General features: G+C 37.3%; 1 protein-coding gene across 1 annotated transcript in view; it reads left to right on the top strand.

Annotated features, from left to right (window-relative positions):
- stk17a (serine/threonine kinase 17a) overlaps nt 1-19408 on the top strand; it is a 131332-nt gene that overhangs the window by 77260 nt on the left and 34664 nt on the right. The gene's annotated exons all lie outside the window — the stretch shown is intronic.

Consider the following 19408-nt stretch of genomic DNA (forward strand, 5'->3'; position numbering starts at 1 on the left):
ATTGGGTTTGTTGAAGAGAGGAGAAAAAGAGAATGCAGGCAGGGTGGGGTGGGTGGAGAAGAGTGTCAGGAGTAATTTGTGACAGGTATCAGCAAGAGTGAAAGCGAAGGTCTATAGGACAGTAGTGAGACCAGCTATGTTATATGGGTTGGAGATGGTGGCACTGACCAGAGAGCAGGAGGCAGAGCTGGAGGTGGCAGAGTTAAAGATGCTAAGATTTGCACTGGGTGTGACGAGGATGGATAGGATTAAAAATGAGTACATTAGAGGGTCAGCTCAAGTTGGATGGTTGGGAGACAAAGTCAAAGAGGTGAGATTGCACATGTTTGGACATGTGCAGAGAAGAGATGCTGAGTATATTGGGAGAAGGATGCTAAGGATAGAGCTGCAAGGCAAGAGGAAAAGAGGGAGGCCTAAGAGAAGGTTTATGGATGTTGTGAGAGGACATGCAGGTGATGGGTGTAACAGAACAAGATGCAGAGAACAGAAGGGTATTGAAGAAGATGATCTCCTGTGGCGTTCCCTAACGGGAGCAGCTGAAAGAAGAAGTAATCGAGTAATCTCCTGAAAGTGTGATGGATGTTCAAGTTTGTAGCTGCTGAATCTGAAGTTTTGTGCCTTTCATATAAATCTTTGATATGTGACACAGTTGTCCCATGTGAAGGTTTCATGTAATAATTGTGATACCTCGCTATGCATTCAATATTTTTAGAGGTTCACAGTCTGATGTGGTTAATTTTGAAGTAAACAGCAGAAATAAATGCTTTAGATTTTGTTTCATTCATAGATATAAGTTGAGTTGTACATTCATTTATGAATTGTTATTCACTGCAGATTTTACTGCTTAATGTTAAGAGTTTTCAACTATAGTAACCCACATGTTTTGTACTTAAGTGATAAGATATGGACACTGTATTTGCAAAGCATTGACAATTTTGTCCTTTGGGAGTTTTAAATCAAAAGCAGCCCCCTGCGAAATTTTGTCTTTCTCAGGCATAGACTTAGATCAGGTGTTCCCAAACCCCTAAGTCGGCACCCAGAATGTTGTACCATCTGGTCAGGGCCTCAACTATGCTGTGAAGCTTAGCATGCTGTTAGATCTTGGTTACTACTAACATTAGTCATACTGCATGATTTCTGTATGTTACAATTAGACATATTAATCAAAGCAAACACTTAACTACAGCAGGCAGTTGACAAATATTGTGATTAAATTATATCTCCTTGCAAGTGATTTTCAGTCTTTTTCAAGAAATGAAAAATTTTGTAGTGCTACCATTTTCTTTCAGTCTTAAATTAAGTACTGAACTCTTACTACCCAGAATTAACACTAGAATTACCAGAGCCAATGAAAAAAACTCTTAAATCTGGCCCACCTTAAATCCCTTTGCACCTCCCTGTCACCGTCTTTTGTCTTCTAAATGTACCGATAAGCTCAAGCAGCAAGCAACCTGCTATACCAAAACACCACCCCACCGCCTCAGAACAAGCAAGAAGTTCTCCGAGTTTCTGCCTTGATTTATTATCTGGGAGTGAGCTACCCAGAATTGTAAGGGGGAATAATTTGATGTGTGTTTTGTGTCTACAACAATCTATGTAAACATATCATTAAAACAGAAATGTTTCTCATGTTTTAGTAATAAATAACAAAATGTAGACATGAACTGTATAATGTGTGAAGGCTGATGGACAAATATCAAATAAACACTTTCACTTCCGTGGTTCTGTGGTTAGAACTGCCGATTTATAATCCAGAGGTCGTGAGTTCGAAACCAGCTCCCCGGCAAATTTACCGTTTTGAGTAGTGAGCTGCTCTTATTGTTAATATTATACACTAAAAACACACATTTGATTTGTGTCTGTAACAGCCGGTGTAAATTTATAGTAGTTGTAAAAGTTAGTGTTTTTTTTTTTTTTTCTTTTCCACTTTTATTTTCTCAGTCACGATCACGACACAACACTGCCCCCCACCTCCCCCACCCCCTTCAGATCTGACGCGGTTACTTTTTATCTGAAACTGGGAATAACTGTAAATGCAAGTGTTGTTTTGGAAAATAGAAATTCTCTGATCTGTATAGATAAAAGCTGATGCAGAAACGCTGGTGAATCTACCTTCTTCGTATCTCAACGTCACTTTAATTTTTTTTTTTATTCAGTTTTATTGAGTGTTCCTGCTCATGCTAAATTAGTATGAACCTTATGGTCCATGATGTCAAAGCCACACTGACAAAAAAACATAGACATATGTGTATATGATATTTGGAATAACTAATTTTATGACATGTATAGTACATTTTGGAAAACATTGTGGCACTGATAGAACATTATTCATATCATTCATATTCATTGGCGTGCCTTCTTGCACTTGTAATCAGTGACAGCGTTTTTTTTTCTGATCTTGCCAGTGTCCACATTTGTGTGCATTGAGGTGTTTTGTATAATTTTCTTTTACTTGTTTGTTTTTTAAAAACTAGGCAATTTAAAGACAATCTTTAAAATTGGGATTGATTTTTGTTTTTATTATGTCAGTCTCGCTGGTGCCATCAGTTTGAAAACCATTGACTTAGATAGCAAAAGGTATTGATCAATACTATTAAGGAAAAGTAACATATTATACCATTGAAAAAAAAAATGCATATGTTAACACCTATTTCTGGTTAACTGCCCACGGCCACGGTCCTCTCACGCCTCATTCATATGAATGCTTTTGTCAGACACAGTTCTTGCACTCTCAGCTCTTATAAATTTTTACATTTTCCTTACTTTTAAGTTCCCAAAAAAAGATGACTTATGTCCAAATCTTATTGAAGAATTTTATCCCAGAGGGTTATCAACAGAAAAAATGAGTACACAGTAATCCTAGCACTGTGAAAGTCAAATGAATTTGCGCAAAATTTGTTGATCGGTTATTTGGCATATTGGTTAATTGAGTATCAATAGACTATGCTTAAAAAGTTGGTGGCGATGGTGCGGAAAATAAAAACATCAACTTACAATATCCTGTACAATATCTACAACCGTTAACACCGGGTTATTCATCTAGCGTCTAGGGGGTGGTATTGCACAGTCCATGGCTGCTCCCCCTGAGCATATAACGAAGAGGCATCCCAGCCATTTATGGACCCCGGCTGTCTACCACACACCGTTTAAGAGGTGTTTCAGTGGAGCAACCGTGTCTCGTTGCTGTGCACTCAGCCCCCCTCTTCACAACGGCACATAGTGCTGGCAGGGAAAGGGTTGGCGAGCGAAGCAAGCAGGGGGCAAAGCCTCCTAGTGTATAGATATACAGATAGATATATAGGGGCTTCACCCCCTGCTTGCTTCGCTTGCCAGCCCCCTGGCCTGTGCTACGCACCAACCAATTCACATCTCTGCCGCTTGCGTATGTGGATTTTATTTTCACCAAACAACAAATCTTTTAATTCTTGCAGATACGCCTCTTCATTGGGAAGAAACACTACTTTTCCCTGATGGCAACACAAATTAGATGATCTACAAGTCTCTGACTTAAAGTTTAAATCCGAACAATATATTCGATCTCTTTTCGCTATTCCGTTATCTCACCAAGTAATAAATTGTTTGTTTGCTCTAATGTAATCTTTGCTATCATTTTTTGAGACTTCAAAATTTTAGTTACTCTCATAATCTCTAACCTGCCCTGTATGTGTATTGCACTAACATTTTTGAACCTCTTTATGACATCCACTTTGTCATCCCTTTTTTTAAATGTTTAAAACATTGTGTCTATTAAATAAAGTATGTCTTTTGAAAGAATCTCAGTTTTACTTGATTTTTAAACTAAATTTTGTCAGTGGTTTATTGTTTTGTTTTTTTTTTTGTGTTTTTGTTTTTTGCTAAGTTTTATCTTAAACTTTTAATTTATCTTTTATCTATAAGGAGGTATCAGACAGCAGCATGACTTTGTTCAGTGTTTACTTATTTTATGTGCCTGTTGTATTTGAGGAGCTGCTTTAATTGATCTGGTTACTGCAGTAGGGTTTGGTATGTCAAGTACTGTTTGCATAGTAAATATGTGCTATGTTAAGATACCTTGAAGTTAGATAGTCTTTATATTACATTTGTTTATTTTTCCCATATTAGTGAATGAGATCAATTTATTGATAAGTAAGGGTCATAAGTTAAGTATAAAATTCAGTTTTAAAACGGTGGGCCCTTGGCCTGAATTTAGATTGTATGCAACTGAATAGAGCCTCACACACTGATAAAGAGAACTGACAACTGGTGCCGCAAAGCTGAATGAGTGTTTGCAAAAGATAGTAAAGTAAGACTTACATGGCAGCTTTTGAATAAATCATGGCACACTTAACTTATTAAAATATATATCTTATCTCTATTATAAAAAAAAAAAAAATCTTCGAAGGTAGACAAGACATGAACTTCTCGGATGACGATTTGATGTCACGCAAGACAAGGCAGTGAGACAACATTTAAAAACAAGTTCACGGACATCTAACCTAGCAGCTGTTGGAATGCTTTTTGCAGACACGCTTTATGTGCTTCCAGCGCTTAAAACAACAAGGAACAAGCAGAATACGCAGCTCGCCAGCAGCAAGTCAACTGATGATCCATGCACTTCTTCTTCTAAGGTTGTGTTAAGCATACCGTCCCCACACCCCAAACCGCCCCAATTCCCCCCTGGGGCAGAGATGTGAAGTGCCAAAAGGACAACTGCTGTACAGGCTTTTAAATATCTATGCACAGTGCGACAAGCAGAATATGCAGCTTGCCAGCAGATGATCCAACCGCTTCTCCTTCGCCGATTCATAACACGAGCAGCCATTTCCGGGGCCAGAAATAAAGTACAGTATTGTTTTTACAAAAATTTTAAAGTAAAAGTGTAAATAATGCATATGTAACAATTCCCATGAAAATAAATTGTATATCTGGTAAACCAAACCTGGGGTGGGGAAGTGAAATGAGCAGGGGCGGAGCCAAAAAGGGGGAAAATGAGTCACATACCTTCATAGTAGGGTTTTTTTTCTTTTTTCTAAGCTTTCTGGTGTCATCATCAGAGGAAAATGATTAGCCATGCAGGAATCAAAGGCAATTTTTATAGCTGGTGAAAGGCGGGGATGGTGGGGGAGATTGTAAGGGGGTTGGAGTGGATGAGTAAGGTGGTGTTCGGAAGGTATTGGTTATAAAGATCTTTTTTTTATTTAGATGTTCTTTTTAAGCCTACATATACTGGGTTCAAGTCCAAGTGTCTGTTTTTGTTGTTTTCATTACAGAGCCACAATTCAACAAGCTCTCTGGCACTCTTAGTATTGGCTGTGAATTTTAACTTTCACGGCGTCCCAGTTAAACTTGTGTGCAGTAGAACCTGTATGTGTGTAAATCAGAGACTTTGGGTCTTTCCTTCTGACAGCATTGCATGGAATATTGTAAACTGTGCTTCTTGTGTCTGTGGTCGATTTTTTTGCTTTTAGCATTGAAAAAGACTGTCTGTAAAGTGTTTGCCTGTTTGTGTGCTATCTTGATCTGGAGAGGACATGTGCTGTACTTTCTGACACGCCACAATGATGACGGAGGGTGTGGTGTGTGTGTGATGGTGGACCAAGTTGACTGTTTGTTGAGGTCTCGGCATCTCCTTTATACACATTGTTAATAAGTGACTTGAGGTAGCCATTTGATGTGAATATACAAAAAAGATAATGTGTCTCATTCTTTTTTGTGTCCATTTTGTTACTGTGGGTGTTAATCTTTTTGAACAAAGTCATAATGCAACTCTGTTTTTGTAATGAAAGGTGTTGCTGGAAAAGTGTATTTTTCCTTGCATAACACACACACAGACAGGTGGAATCCCATTGTAGCGAAATTCAGGGGGCCATAAAAATGTTCTAACAGAAATTTCATTTTAACCAATTCAGGGGAAAATTGGTAAGCTATTGTGACTGGGGTCGCCAGCACTTCGCCATATCTAACGGCAGCGTTGCAAGGACAGCTCCATAGCTGATCTGCTGCATCTGATAAACAGTAAACCAAGAGCAAAATAATTGGTTGTCCTCTGCAGGATTAGGCTTACTGCCTGACGTGCTTGTCATACGATGTTTAGAAAATTAAACACCGGGCTTTGACTTGCTCTTTCTTGCACTCTCCTTGGGCCTTATGTATAAACGGTGCGTACGCACAAAAATGTTGCGTAAGCCTGTTTCCACATTCAAATCCCGATGTATGAAACCTAAACTTGGTGTATAGCCACACACATTTCCACAGTACCTTATACCCTGGCATATGCAAGTTCTGCACTCAGTTTTACAGACTGGTGGCACCCAGCATCAAAGCAGTGCTACTGTTCCTGTGTGGTTACCTTTTCTTTTTTTTATATCCACATCCCTGACGCGGCTTTATAAATACACTGAAATTAACTGCATATTGTTTATTAGTTTAATGCATCTGATTATAATTAACCTGTAACAATATAATGGTCCACAGAATGGCCAAACTATTTCAAATACCATAGCTGCTTTAGGGTTGTTGCTCTCACTGTACCTTGTTTTTCTTCTTTCAGCTGCTCCCGTTAGGGGTTGCCACAGCGGATAATCTTTTTCCGTATTACTCTCACTGCACCACTCGGAGCAGCTGATCGGAATGAGAATTATTGGTATACAGCATCAAGCACACGCTGCCTAATCCATGCTGCCTATTTGAACTGCACTCGCACGGCAAAAGCTTCAAAATCTTTCCTGTACAGACCTCGCGGTTCAGATACAATTTCATCCCAAGAACTATAAACGAACGCAATCAGTCCAAGTGCTTCTTGTAGAACTGTTTGTACTTATTTGTACAATCACCTCACTGTAAACTTGCAATACAGGTATAATATTGCACAACCTGAGCTATTTTATAAAGCGCGTATTTACATATGATGACGATATCATTTTTAAGATGAAATGCAGCAAAATATGTTTATTATATTATACAGATAAAACTTTTAACTTTTTTTAAATAATCTATATTGTTAATAATTAAACATGTCAGGACACAGTGTCGCTGCGCTAGCAAGAATCTGACTCTCCGTTTACGGATTGTTCCTGTCTCGGCTGTATGCTTGCTGGGACTGTCGTGACACTGGAAGGATAGAATAATTAAACATGTTCTACGAAGTTATTTCAGTGTTTCTTAAAAGTTTTGAAGAATCAGTGTTCTAAGCTTACATATTGCTTAACGTCTATTACAGAACTGCAATTGGGTATTTGGAGAAAGAAAAGTAAGGATGGGAATTTGGGGTTTAGTACATTTGAAAAAGACAGGACTGCTGCAATAAATTATTTCATCGAAGGTTGCGCACAATCACTGTGCCACCGTGTTCCCATGTTTAATAACATGCTTTAACTCCTTATCATCATGAAAATGATATCAAGTATACATCTCAGTATTTTAATTATTCAGAGAACTGTAATATTACGAATGTAATGGATTCTGTGTTCTGTCGGAGGAAGAGAAAGCCCAGAAGCACATAGAGCACATAGAAGATCAAATACAAAACAAAGCATTTAACTTGCTACTTTAGTTACGATTGTATTTGAGAAACTAGTAAATTGAACTACGTGATTAAAGTGGAAATTTCGAGATTAAAGTTGGCATTTTGTGCTTTTTTTTCCCCACTGTGTGCCTATTTTTTTTTTTCTCTGTACCCTAATAAGCTTTCGTATGAAACTCAGATGGTGGGCTACGATTCATCTTTTCACGCCGACTTTGGTATCTGACAACTTCTTTTTTTATTTCAGGCACTGTGTGACTTTGTGAACTTGAGCTTTCAAGTGTCTCTGACACGCTATGTCACTCAATCAACTTCCTTTTGTTGTTTATACCACTGTTTAAACCAACAAATAGTAAGTTTTTCTTTGCCTCCACTTGGTATTCGCTGAAATTCTTCTGTTTCCCCCAGTGCTTTTGATATTCCCTTTTCACAGAATGCTGAGCTTAAGGGCTGTTTATATTGATTTGCATATTCAAAGAGGCGTAATTCTGGGAGAAGACAGGGCGGGACAGCAGGCGCATGCACGTGCGTTACTTTTCACGCTGGCCGGGATTTACTGTATGTAGCAGAAGAATGTGGAAGTTGGCGTTCGCACAGAATATACATCTGGATTTTTTTTTGCGTAAGCACATTTCCGCTTTTGTCTGTATGCCATGTTATAGTGTGAATTCTACGCACGCTGTTATGCATGAGGCCCCTGGTCTGCCACAGCAGTGATTTCAATCCACTTCTGTTAGTCTAATCTGAAGATGGGAGCTAAAGAAGGATGATTGGTCGTGCCACGGCTCCTATCTTGTGTGCTTGAGGGCTGAAATAAAAGCTCCTATTTTGAATGAAGTCTTGAGACTTTAGCTGCCTTCTTTAGACTGTAATCAAATACCTGTATTTGCCTTGGAACCTGGACTGACTTTCCTGTTTCTCATGCAACTCTGTGACCCAAGCTTGACAATATTTGTATAAAAAACAGCACTTTTTAAACTGAAAAAAATATATTATTTGAAAACAAGACATGTAAATTATAGGTATGAATGCAGAATGAAAATGAGACATTAGATATATCTTTTTTTTCAGCGTAAATTGACTCTGTTTCTCACTTTTTTGTTTTGACACAAAGAAATGTTTGAGAAGCACTATGAAATTCGAAGAGTACAGTATCCACACATGACACAACTAACTACCCACGTGAATGCTCAGTGGAGAGCAAGTTTGGCTATGTGTATGATATCGTGCCTACACTCTTGCAGAGACTGCCCAAGACCAGACATTTCTCAACAGACTGTCAATTTCTTTTGGTCTAACAAGTAAGAGACAGCCTGTTGCAGGGTTCTCAAGACACGGCAAAAGTGTAGATGCGGCATTAAGTATTTTTGGCATCACATTTTCTTCTGTGACCAGTTTGGTTGAAAAACTGTTTATTATACTGAAATGTACATTTCATTAAAACTAAATATGTTAAACATTACATTGCATGAATGCTTGTCCAGGCCAACAAGAAGTGCTAGTTATTCTGAAAAGTTTATTTCTTCTGTATTCACTGTAATGGAATCTGACCTGTATATTGTTATGGAAATAAATCATTCACTGATGATAATGAGACAGAACATTAGGTATTTGGTAGGAGGCTATTTAGCCCATCAGCCTTGTTTGGTTAGCTAAAAGAAGCTGTCCTGGTTTTTCATGCACACACTTTGTAACAGCTATTAGAGTGTTCAATTCAACTGCATGATTATAGTCCAGATTCCCATGACTCTTTATGTGAAGAGTAGTGTGGATCACTGAAAATGTTTTCTACAGCAAATATACTGTTATCACTGGTGGTCTTTTTCTTAGTATATTTTTGTCGGCATTTATTGTGTAGCTGATATAGATAAACCTTTTTCCCCAGTATCCCATGGTGTTTTGCAAGGGCAAAGTGACATCGCAGAGCTCTCCTAGCCATTGTTGAATGAAACAGGCTGTTGAGCATATAGCGATATTAGTAGTGGGTGAAATTTGTGGAAAACATGCAGAAGGTAACTGGGAATGTGTCGTATTTGTTTCTGAAAGGTAACATCTTTTTATAAGAACTTGTGTGCAATACGGACATAAGCCTACCACTTTAATAGTATTATTCAGAGTGCTACGCAGTTGTTGCAAACAGATGGAGTGTGGAATCAGTGTGCTTTAGTGTTGTGCATATTTGATAACAGCAGCCAAATATAAGGTGGGCACCTGCTTTTGAGGCTGTGGGGGACGGGGGTAAGCCTTAATGAATTCATGCTTTCTGTCTGCCCCCAGGTCATCACTTATATTCCGTAGCTTCATGGAACTTGATGTTTCGTGGAGGACCAGACCCTCCTCCCACTCAGCATTAATAAGTTAGTTTGGAATCCGCACATCTCTTGTCCATATCAGCTCAGCAGTTAAAAAAAGAAATTAGAGGCAAAATTGTTGGTTTCATGTTGGTGCTAAAAAAGTTCTGAGTTTTGGATATTGGAACTTCTGATTCAAGTTGTATAGATTTTGGTGATGTCTGTAAAGAATGTGATGCCACCTTTATAGGGATTAAAGTTCAGTTCAATTCAATTTGTCTTGTATGTCTTTCTTAACTGAATATAAGATTATACATATTTACAATTACAGTATGGTAACAGTAGAGTAGTAAACCTTACAACATTTGCTTACATAAACACAATGATGCTTAAGCATAATAAAATCATTTCAAGGTAAAGTTGCACCAATATTAAATTGAGATATTGATGGTTATTAACATATGTCTGCAAATGTGCAAAATGGTTACTATTTATTTGTGCAATATGGAATAATGAAAAATGAGAGTACAGTAATCCCTCGCTATATCGCGCTTCGACTTTTGCGGCTTCACTCTGCCGCGGATTTTATATGTAAGCATAACTAAATATATAATGCGGATTTTTCGCTGCTTCGCGGGTTCTGCGGACAATGTGTCTTTTTACTTCCTGTACATGCTTCCTCATTTGGTTTGTCCAGTTGATTTCATACAAGGGATGCTATTGGCGGATGACTGAGAAGCTAACCAATCAGAGCACGCAGTTACTGTAAGTTCCTGTGTGCTGAATGCAGTGTTAACCAGGAAGTCTCGTCTCGCTCATTCAGCATCAGCGTGTTTCGCTGTGTAAAGAGTAAACTTTTGTGCACTTTTGTGTTTATCTTTGTGCATAGTCAAGCCCTTCATTATGGCTCCAAAACGATCTGCTCCTGCTGCTGCTTCAGGGGCCGTGCCCAAGCGCCAACGGAAGATGTTAACGATTGCCGAAAAGGTAAACGCTTTGCATTTGTTGAAGGAAGGGAAAAGCTACACCGCTGTAGGACGCCATTACAGCATCAATGAGGCTACGGTTCTTTTTATTTAAAAAGTAGGAAAGGAATATAAGATCTACGGCCGCAGTGTCCTTTTAACCAGGGTGCAAAACGAGTTGTAAGTGGATGTAATAAGGCAGTAGTCTGGATGGAATCTGCTTTAGGGATTTGGATTGAAGACTGCCAGAAGGAGAACAACGGCAGTGCTACACAATCGCCTGAAGTGGCTCCTTTAGGAGGGCTGTAACACTCTCCTTTGTTGTGCAGTAATATTAAACTCATTGTTATCGGACAAGTCATCGTGTCATTGTTGGTGAGTAACCATAATTAATTTTCTACTTACAGTACTTAGTACATGTACGTACGTTTAGTGTCACTGTACACACATTTACTGTGTACTGTTTTTCTTGCATTGTACGTATTTATTGCTGGTGGCCTGTCTATCGTAATGGCTGTAACACTCGATATCTTTAAAATAATATTTAGGTTTTACTGTATATAAACAGTGTGTTTACATACATAATTTCAATGAATCTTACCTAATATCTAAGAGAATACAAAGGGATTATGCTGTTTAACTGTGCAGGGAATATTTATAAAGGGTGTGCGAGAGTTTATAAGGGCTTAAAATATATAAAAATAAACATACAAACATATGGTTTCTACTTCACAGATTTTCACCTATCACGGGGGGGTCTGGAATGCAACCCCCGCGATCGAGGAGGGATTACTGTATAGCACATGCCAAACATTGGATGAATCATTATTATATTGTTAAAAGGGTGATCAGTTACAATATGGTAACAGTAAAGTAGTAAACCATACAACATTTGCGTACATAAACACAATGATGCTTAAGCATAGTAAAATCATTTCAATGTACAGTTGCACCAATATTGAATTGAGATATTGATGGTTATTAACATATGTCTGCAAATATGCAAAATGGTTACTGTTTATTTTTGCAATATGGAATAATGAAAAATGAGAGTATAGCGCCTGCCAAGCATTGGATGAATCATTATTATATTGTTAAAAGGGTGATCATAAAAACTTAGAATATACCTCTAAGGTGTTCATTTAGTCAGTTTAAATTAATTCCATGTTTTCAGTGTTACAAATCGAAACTGGGGTTGTGCTTGGTTTTTACAACCCTGGACTTATTTAAGCAGTTCCCTGAAAAATTGAAAATAAATATAATTGACTTTTACAAGACAAGTGAAGGCTATCAAAATATGCTAAGTGATTCCAGCTGGCAATTTCAGCTGTCACAGATTATCAAGAAATGGAGGTTAAATGGGCCAGCTCAATTCCAAGTAAAGTCTTGAAAGTATAAGAAGCATCTCTGACAGATGTACAAACCTTCAAAACACAACCCAGAGATCACTGCAGGTCGTCTGAAAAATAGTCTTGCTCAAGTGGCCACAATTCAACCTTCCATATGCAACAACGATCTGGAGGAACCTTTTCTACAGACTCATCATAAAATGTATTTCCTGAACAAAAAAGAAACTATAAAACACTGACCCTGTTTAGTAGTGGTTGAGGAAAAAATGCATAGTAGAGAATTAATACAGTGTGTAATGGATACACTGAGAACAAATATGAGAAGTTTTCTTTTTTGTCATTTTGTTGCCATATATATGTATAGAACCAGCTGCCAGGTTAACTTTTGTAATGTGCATCTTTGGAAATTAAAAGGCAATGCATTCTATTTGTACATTACAACAAAATCCAACAGAGTTTGTTATGCTAAATACTCTCCCCTAAATGAATGCTCTACACAGAAAGAATTTTTAAAATGTTACTTATCCCATGTAGTTTGTAGTGATTACTGAGAAAAACAAAATGTTTTCATGAAGGATGGAGATAAAATAAGCTTCTGATTCATTGGACAACAGCAAACCGTATCAAAATGTCCATGAAAAATTCTAATTTTACTTGTGTCACATAATCCGCATGTGAAATCATCGTCATATGCTCACAAAGTCCTATGCATATACACGTGTACTTTTACTAAAATATTGTTAAATGAGTCACTTGCAGAAAACACTGTAGTGAACTTAAAAGGAATGTGTCTGGTGCAAACAAGCATTTGTATTCTACCTCTATAACTCAGGCAGAGGCTTTCAGTTATCTGGGTGTGGACATCGCTGACTTTCTACTGCTGTATAGAAGGACATTGAAGACTCCATCTCTTCATGGTCCTTCCTGATCAGTGTTAATTTTAACTTTTATTAACATACAGTTGTAGATGTACATGAGAAATGGCTCAAAAATAAACTATCAGCATATATTAAATAATAATAATCCTTGAATAAAATAACTGTTCTTTTCCTGCATAACAAAAGCCTCACAGCTGTGAAATTAAGAAAATGTAAACAGAAAAGATACAGAGCAAAAATAACAAAAATGTAACTTGCTCTTTAAAAAGTGAGTTTCCACTGAAGTAGAGAGTTCTCCTTTACCAAAGTGCTTCCTTCTGTGTGTAGTCCTGTACAAACATCTAAGATTTTGTACAAATAACAAAACCTGTAACAACTTTCTTGCAAATTAACATCCATCTGTTTTTAGTAGGGATGTACAAGATTTAAGTACGTGTGTAAAATGTGTTGTGTAATGTGTAAATCTATAAATGGTTCTAGTTATACCATTTTGGTAAAATCACCAGCAAATGAGTGAATCAGATGTATATTTTTGGACTTTTTACTTGAGCAAGACCCTTAACCACAATTGCTTTGTCCTGGGTATAGCGTTAGCTTGCATCTGCAGGGAAAACTTGGGGGTTTCATAGCAGAATTGGCACTCCAGCTACTGTAAAAACCTTTGCGCAGCTCCACACAGAGTTGCGTGGTGCCGAGGCATAACCTGTTGCGCATCATGTGTGATGGGTGCAGCCACGACCTGTACACAGAGCACGCTCCCTTTCCCTTTCCTGTCTCTTCTCAGCTGTGGCTCTCATTCTTTGTCACGATCCTCATTAACACACATACTCCAATAGGGCTGATGGTTTATGTAACAAAGTTTCAATTTTATAAGTGGTAGCTGTATAAGCCTAAACATTTCAAATAGATTATCTTGTGTTCAATAGGCATATTTAGCTCTGTAAGTGGTTCTATAAAACTTTTTACTTAACTTTTTTAGGGTGGGCAGAGAGCGAAAAAAAGCTGCAAATGTCGATAAACCTCGCTGTTACTTTATAATTAGTCCCTCTTTGCTTGGAGGACTGTTAGACTCATTGACTTGATGTCGAATCCCTGCATGTGTTGGAGCAGCATAGGGTAAAAAACATCTAGAATTGCATTGACATTGGGTGAGAGAGTGACGCAAATGTGCAAAGCAAAATACTCAGTGGATGACATTTTGCATATATTTTATTATTTTGAATTGGATTCTGACTTGTTGGACTGTGATTTGTTGCAAGTGATCTGAAGACAGATCTAAAACGAAAGTGAGGTACTGGCATCAGCTGATTAATCCCCAGCTGATACAATGCTGCCGCTGCCGCTGCCAGATCTCTAACATGCAGTGACAGCACATTGCATGCAGCAACAAACATTTTATGTTGATTTATGTGAAAACTATTGCTTTGTGTGCTTTTTAGAAACCAGAGTTTTTTGGAAAAATATTCAGCCCTGGGACAAAAGGAAAAAAAAATCAGCAATATGATAAGCCACTGCTTTAATAATGTTGCCCCACTTTTCCTCTCATAAGGCACAGCATGGGTATATGAGTTTTGTAACATGGTTTGTTTCAGGGCAGGAGGCAGGGGAGGCTTCACAGTCTAGACTGCAGCACACTTTTTCACATATTCTTCGTACTGCACTTTATGGTGCTGTTGTAAATGATGGAAAAGGTTAGTAGTGCAAATGTGCTAGACGCTTTTCTCGGGACTTTTCTGCATTCTGTACAGAATACATTATTCTGTTGCTCACCTGACACTTTGAACCTGAACCATCTCCAAATAATTGAGCCATTTTTCTTTTTACCAACCAGCTTGTCTTCAGTAGCTTCCTTTGTGTCTTTATCCGTCTCCATCCTGTCGCTGCCTGCAGGACTTATGAAAGGTAGTAGTGGGGGTGAATTGTGTTCAGAGAGGAAAAGAGGTGGGGCAGGGTGAAGTTGTGCCAGAGACAAACTGGGAGAAGAGAAAGGCGAACTGGCAGCTGTACGAGTATAATTTTAACACAACATAGACTATATCAATATAAATGATATTGTCTCATCCTATATCTTGTATGAAAATATGTCTAGACTTTTAAAAAACTCAATATATCTCTCAGCCTTAGTCGATACATAAAATCACTTTCTCCACATGAATCACTGAATGCAAACATATGTAAAAAAGAGGACATGTAAGGGCCAGTAGAATCACATTAACTCTGCAATTGATGTCACACAAATCCTTTTAACTGTCATATATACAGGTAATAGTCTAAATATAGTACAGGCCTTTCTCGAGGCAGCAAAAATGCATTTCTGCTTTAATAATAGTGACACCCATCCTAAGTAATAACTTTGGCATACTGGTGGTTTGTCTAAAGCTTATGTCAAGTTTACTTGCATAAAAAGTTTTTTTCCAACTTCAAAGAATGTGATCCTTGCTTCCACTCTCAATTTACTCTACTTTTAACATGTATTTTATTGAAAAAGTGAGAGCTAAATCATCTAACATAAATAAACTCTATCTACACACACACACACTTTCAGAAACTTTCAGACTTTTGTCATTTGCACATCTTTATAATTGCACCATTCTGCAAGTATGTATAAGGCTGTTTAACCTCTATCTGTATATGATGTTGCTTTCAGTTACAGTTGGACCTATAACTGTTTGGACAAAGCTATAGCGCGTCTTTATGTGAAAACAGCTGTGTCAGATGGGGTTGTATGGATTGATTCTGAACGTGACTGAGGGAATAAAAAGTGAATTAAAAAAAAAAAAACAAAGCTAACCTTTACAAGGATCATAAATTGTACCGGCTGTTACAGACTGAAATCAAATGTATGCTTTTATTCTAAAATAGTAAGAGTAAGAGCAGTTTACTTCTCAAAACGGAGTGGTCCAGGATCGAACTCGCGACCTTTTGATTTCCAGGCGGTAACTGATTCTATTGCACCACGGAGGCAGTTACAATAAACGGGTGTCAGGTGTCAATGTCTCATGTTAAGGCAGCTTTTTATTTCTGCAGTTATATTTTTGAATAAAAGCGCAATTATTGTGTTATATTTGTACCTCTTGTGATAATATTTCTTTGCTATTTGGACTTCAGGCTTCATGCATTATATAGTTTATGCCTACATTTTGTCATCTACTACTAGAATATAAAAAACGTTTCTGTTTTAACAATGTGTTTACACAGATTACTGTAGAAACGGAACAGACATGAAATGCGTGTGTTCCAAATAACGATCTATTATTTCCACTCTAAAACTTCACTTCACTCCCAGATACTCAATCAAGGCATGAGCTGGGAGAAGTTCGTGCACGTTCTAAATTGGTGGGGGGGATGGAATAGCCAGCTGCTTCTAGCTTCTCTTTATCACAGCACATTTAGAGGACAACGGACACTGGCGGAGAGGTGTGAAGGGATTTAAGAAGCGATTTAAGGTGGGACGGAATTGCGAGTTTTTTCGTAGGCTCTGGTAATTCTAGTGTTAAAAGATTGGCTGTGCCTGACAGTAGAATGTCTTCTCTGACTGCAGGACCCCATCGCGGTCAAGTGGAGGAAACGTCAGTTTTAAGAAGGATGCACCAGATCTCATGAGTTTTAATAGAACTGCTTCCGGCTGTGTGTTTTAATCTTGTTTTTACTGGAATATATTTGTTTAGATTTTAACCTCCACTATAACTGGTTTTTATTGGATTATTTATTTTTTAGGAAGATTTTTATGCAGTGTTCTTTGGAACACTTTGTTTTTAATAAAAGCACCTGAGAATCAACCACTTGCTGAATGTCCTCATTTGTCCAGCTCATCTCAGTTCATGATTATTGATGGTTGCGGGTTCCATGAGGCTCCTGGAAGCACCACTGTGTGTGGAGCCAACTCAGACCATCACATTCACGAATAGTACAGAGAATTCAAATATACGGATAGTAAAGTAGCGAATGCTGTAGACTCGTATTTTTCTGAAATTGTCACATGTGAGGAAGTGGATAAACTCACAGCAATAAAAGTGACTACTACTGAGGTATTGATTAACTTAAAAATGTAGAAGGAGAAGCACTGCATAGATGAATTAGACTGAAATTAAACAAATTACCAAGACCAGATAATATGTATCCTTGAGTGCTCAAAGAGATTAGTGAATACATAGAGAGATAGATATAAAACCTTGGTGCATATTTTTAGGCAGTCGCTACACACTGGGGAAATTCTGAAGGACTGGAAAATAGGTTGAACAGCCAGATCCAAGTAACTGAAGGCCAGAAAGCTTAGCATGCATCACAGATAAATTAATGGAAGGCATTATTAAGGAAAAGATTGAGCAACACATGACAACAACAGGAGTGGTAGTGAGCAATCAGCTTGGGTTCAGACAAGAGAGGTCATACTTTACTAACATGCTGGAATTCCATGCAGAAGCAGAGAAAGGATACGATATGAGTATTGGCACCAGATGTAGAGTACTGCTTCCAGTTTTGGTCTACATGCTACAAAAAAGATATAGATGTACTAGAAAAAGTCCAGAGAAGAGTGACAAGGCTGATTCCAGGACTGCAGGGATTATTTATGAGGAAAGATTAAAAGAGCTGAGGCTTTTCTGTTTAAGAAAAAGGAAATTAAGAGGTGATATGATTTGAAATGTTTAAAATTATGAAAGGAATTATTTCACTGGATTGAGACTTAAAATGAGTTCAATAATAACAGTGTGGCACAGTTGGAAAATTGTTATGGGTAAATTTTGCATAAACATTAGGCAGTTTTTCTTCACTCAGAGAACCATAAACTCACTAAGTTACAAAGTACTGTGGTAGACAATTGGACATTCGGGACCTTCAAAACTCTTGAATTTATTTTGGAACAATTAAGTGGATAGGATTGGTAAGCTTTGTTGGGCCGAATGTTCTATTCTAGCAATGTGATATATTGTCTGTTTTGTTTTGGGGATTGATCTCCATTCTGCTGGAAAATTACTGTGTCCTTAGATAAGTAATGAGTAAACTTTTCATGAATTTATTAGGTCCCCAGCATCCTGCATTCAGTTAATTTCAGGTTTGTTAGTCTAGGTCATCGTTTCTCAGCCTTTAAGTATTTGCGACCCGAGTTTTCATAAGTTTTAATCGCGCCGCCCTAACGCCTTTTTGAAAGGAGCCCACTAATACCAATTTGTTCTTTTTTAATTAATGATATATTATAGATGCATATTTTATTATACCAACTTAACTTTTATTGACATTTATTTAGCTCTATATTTATTTTTCTAGTATCAGAATGTAGTTCAAGTTAATTTGTTTTGGTTTCAATAGATGTATTTTTCATATTTTTGATTCTTGTTTTTTTTTTTTTTCACATCTTTGCGCACCCCCCATTTTGTTACATCGTGCCCCCCTAGGGGGGCCCGCCCCACAGTTTGAGAACCACTGGTCTAGTTTGTTTAATTGAACATAAAACTGGATATACTGTTGAATCTACAATAATAATAATAATAATAATAAAAATCTTGAAGATAAAACAAGAAGAGATCACAACTCGCCACTGTGCTTCTCAAATAGTATGATTGTGTACCATGTAAAACAGAGTTATCACTAAAATATTTGCAAACTAAGTAGAAAACAGTTTTTTATTATTCTACTGGGCAGGAATACTATTGTGATGGAGTGAAATACTGTAATTCATTTAATTTTTTATAGTGGCCATTCACAAACTGTACTTACTTCCCACTCACTACCTAAGTATGTTTTGCTGTCTTTAACTGAAATAAAGTCCCTCATTACCACCAAGAGATCAAATGTAATTTCTATAGGGATGGAAAAAAACAGTTGAAAATTGTAGCCAGATCATTTAAAAATTTTAATAAGGACAATTTTATTGTTAAAGGTGCAGGAATGAAAAATCAGAAACACACTGTCCTTTGTGGACTCAATGTTTGTCAGGACCAACCATCAGTTACTCTTGTTAATTGTTGAGTTTAATAACATGACATTGTAATGTTCAATGTTTTTATAGTAACCATTCATTAATTTTTAGTTAACTGCATGCAAGTCTGCAAACCTCTGCTTTTCATTGAAATTAATCGTTGCCAATGTCATATTTTAATAGGTACTATTTTCTGAAGTCATCATTTAAAAGGATCTCAGTTTAAGTTATACCTGTCTTAAATAGGTTGTGTATGAAATGAGAGAAATTATTCTGTTATGAAGTAATAAAATAACTTTTCAGGAATCATTATTCAAATAGTAAAAATAAGGTGGGGTTTCAAAAAATCCTCCTTTCAGTCACATGTTTAAATTGGCAAAATAATAAAGAGTAATGTACACTCTCCACTAAATTATAAATAGCTGTTTGTAATACAATGTGTGAATTACTGGCTTATGAATTATTGTTTCCTACTATATTAAAATGATTCTCATCAGTACCCAGATG

Source organism: Polypterus senegalus, chromosome 5, assembly GCF_016835505.1.
Source record: "Polypterus senegalus isolate Bchr_013 chromosome 5, ASM1683550v1, whole genome shotgun sequence".
Lineage (NCBI taxonomy): Eukaryota > Metazoa > Chordata > Cladistia > Polypteriformes > Polypteridae > Polypterus > Polypterus senegalus.